This window comes from Carcharodon carcharias, chromosome 25 (genome assembly GCF_017639515.1).
Source record: "Carcharodon carcharias isolate sCarCar2 chromosome 25, sCarCar2.pri, whole genome shotgun sequence".
In the NCBI taxonomy this organism is placed as follows: domain Eukaryota; kingdom Metazoa; phylum Chordata; class Chondrichthyes; order Lamniformes; family Lamnidae; genus Carcharodon; species Carcharodon carcharias.
In genome coordinates this window covers 45,925,525-45,928,873 of record NC_054491.1, presented here as the reverse complement: position 1 = coordinate 45,928,873, position 3,349 = coordinate 45,925,525, and the positions used below count along the sequence as shown (strand labels likewise).

At 47.1% G+C, this 3,349-nt stretch overlaps 1 non-coding gene across 1 annotated transcript; it reads right to left on the bottom strand.

Moving 5' to 3' along the window:
• Nucleotides 1-1,024: 1,024 nt before the first annotated feature.
• LOC121269756 lies at nt 1,025-1,265 on the bottom strand. Its single transcript, XR_005941404.1, has one exon. It is a non-coding gene; the product is annotated as a small nucleolar RNA SNORA53 (small nucleolar RNA).
• Nucleotides 1,266-3,349: the final 2,084 nt, after the last annotated feature.

The window sequence follows — 3,349 nt, the reverse complement described above, 5'->3', positions numbered from 1 at the left end:
CCTCAGTCCCTAATCCCTCAAATCGGGCAGGTCACAGAGTCTAATCCCTCAAATCAGGCAGGCCTCAGTCCCTAATCCCTCAAATCAGGCAGACCTCAGTCCCTAATCCCTCAAATCAGGCAGGCCTCAGTTCCTAAGCCCTCAAATCAGGCAGGCCTCAGTTCCTAATCCCTCAAATCAGGCAGGCCTCAGTCCCTAATCCCTCAAATCAGGCAGACCTCAGTCCCTAATCCCTCAAATCAGGCAGGCCTCAGTCCCTAATCCCTCAAATCAGGCAGGCCTCAGTCCCTACGTCCCCAGTAACTCGGGCAGGGCAGCTAATGAGCTTGTTGATAGGAACATAGGAACAGGAGAAGGCCATTCAGCCCGTCCAGCCTGCTCCTCCATTGAATACGATCATAGCTGATGAAACACTTCAATGCCTTTTACCCACACTATCCCCATAACTCTTTACGTTATTGTTAATCAGTATCTCTGCCTTAATCATACTCAATGACTGTGCTTCCACAGCTCTCTGTGGTAGAGAATTCCAAAAATTCACAAACATCTCAGTAAAGAACTTTCTCCTCATCTCGGTGCTAAGTGTCTCCCCTCTTTATTTGAAAGTGTGTCCTCTGGTTCTAGACTCCCCAACCAGGACAAACCTGCATCTACCCTGTCTATTCCTTTTAAGTATTTTGTAGGTTTCAATGAGATCACTTCTCATTCTTCGAAACTCTAGAGAATACAGGTCCGGTTTCCCCAATCTCTCTTCATAAGTCAGTCCCGCCATTCCTGGAACAAGCCTGGTGAATCTTCGTTGCACCCCCCTCTATGGCAGTAATATCCTTTCTGAGGTAAGGGGACCAAAACTGCACACAATAATCTAGGTGCAGTATAACCAAGCTTCCATACAATTGAGACTTCATTACTCCTGCACTCAAATCCTGCTGCAATAAAGGCTAACATCCCATTAGCCTTCCAAATTGCCTGCTGCACCTGCTGCATTTCATTGCAGTATTTAAACCAAATGGATTTTGATAAACGTGTCCACACAGCAGCAAAGTCCTGATGGCAGCAACAGCTGGAGTAACAGGTTGTTCACATCAGAACTGAGGGGCTACTGTGCAGGTATATTACTTTAACATGTCAATGACTCAAGCACCTCTGACTGTACAACCACTGTATGTTAGCTTTAGTGACTTATGGACAAGGACACCCAGGTCTCTTTGTACATCTACACTTTCTAATCTCTCACCATATAGGAAATACTTTGCACACCTGTTCCTCCTCCCAAAGTGGATAACTTCACATTGATGAGGAAACTGACTGTGACTTTATGTTGCTTTCTGCATTTATTGCTAGTCACATGGGAAAAATACTGGGAGTGATTTAGGCCAAAAAAGAGTCGGCAATAGGGTGATGAAAATACTGCTGCAAACGAGACCATGGCTGCATGGAGCAGCAGAGTCAGCTGCTGAAGGTGACAGTGTTTAGATGCTGGTCAGTTTTATTTCTTCCCTGTTGTTAGGTTGATGTAACAAATAAGAGGGTAGGGGGCCTTTAACTTGGTAGCCACCACCAACTTCATGGCTAATCCCTCTCCCACCTGAGCTCCCACCCTAGAAGCCTGGGTGGGCCCAGAGCCCCATTTCCCAACGCTAATTGGCTGTCTCCCTGCTGGGCAGCCGCTAATCTGTTGGCTGACGCTGGATTCACCAAGCTGAGACAGCAGGGTAGAATGAGTGGACCACATACTCCCTGTTCCACCTCCCTCACCCCAGCAGATACCATAAAATCCAGCTGTAAACATCTTGATACATCTGGGAGACAGTTTGGGGGTGGACGGGAACACAGCATCAGACCATGCACTGCATTTTATGGTTCTCCTGTACTTTGATACTCACCAGTGAGAAACCGAAACATTCTGTCCGTGGTGATTCAAGATGTTTACAGCTGGATTTTATGGTATCTGCTGGGGTGAGGGAGGTGGAACAGGGAATATGTGGTCCACTCACTCTACCCTGCTGTCTCAGCTTGGTGAATCCAGCGTCAGCCAACAGATTAGCGGCTGCCCAGCAGGGAGACAGCCAATTAGCGTTGGGAAATGGGGCTCTGGGCCCACCCAGGCGTCTAGGGTGGGAGCTCAGGGAGGAGAGGGATTAGACCATGGAGGTGTTGGGTGGCCTGTCTGCCCTTGGGACTTTTGAGGCTCTTAAGTGGTCAATTAATGGCCACTTAAGTGCCTCATCCTGCCCCTGCCACTATTTTACCCATGGCAGGAGGTGGCCCAAACAATGTGGGCAGCACAGCAGCTTCTGCTTGGTGAACTTACATCGGGAAAGAGCGAGGGGGGTGGTGGGGTTTATCTTGCGGGTCCCTGTGCATCAGTGTTGTTTGGGTCTTGTTCAAGTTCACCACTGGTTTTACACTAGAGCAGAGAAGAATAAGATAGAGACTAATGGGACTAAAAAGTCAACAAATTCAATGGGATTAATATCTTACCCACTAGGATCCTAAAAGAGGTGGCTACAGACATGGTGGAGGCACTGGTTGTGATCTTCCAACTTGTCTTTCTTCTAAAATGGTCCTTTGGATTAGAAGGTGGCAAGTGTGACACTACTGCTCAAGAACAGAGGACAGAGAAAGCAGGGAACTTCAGGCCAGATAGTCATCAGAAAAAATCAGAGACATTTGGGTATCTTTGCACAAGAAAATAGAAAGTTAGCATGCAATCAGGAAGACAGTTGATCTCTTGCCTTCATTACAAGGGTGTTGGAGTACACAAGTTAAGCAGGTCTTGCTACACTTGCACAGGATTTGCTGGGACCACACCTGGAGTACTCTGAACAATTTAAGTCTCATCATTTAAGAGAGCACATACTTGCTTTGGAGTTGGTGCAGTTCATTAATGTGTTTCCCGAGATGAGTTGATTGTTCTATTATGAGAGGCTCAGTAGAATGGGCCTATACTCCCTGGAGTTCAAAAGGATGAGAGGTGATCTCATTGAAATATCTAAGATTCTTAAAGGGCTCGACAGAGTAGCTGTTGACAGCTGGTTTCTCCTGACCAGGGAGCTCAGAACTAGGATGCATAGTCTCAGGACAAACGGTCAATCATCGAAGACAATCATGAGAAAAGATTTCTACACTCTGAGTTTTTAGTTTTGAAATTCTCTACCTCAGGGGACTGCTCAGTATATTTAAGGTGGAGATGGATGGAGTTTTGGGCTCTGGGGGCAGGTTTTTTCAGAAAAGCAGGGTTTCCTGTCCCAACAACCGTACAGTCAGTGGGCAATGTGACCCCACTGATATCAGCTGTCCTTGGCAATGTGTCCCCACCGATATCAGCTGTCCTAGGCAATGTGTC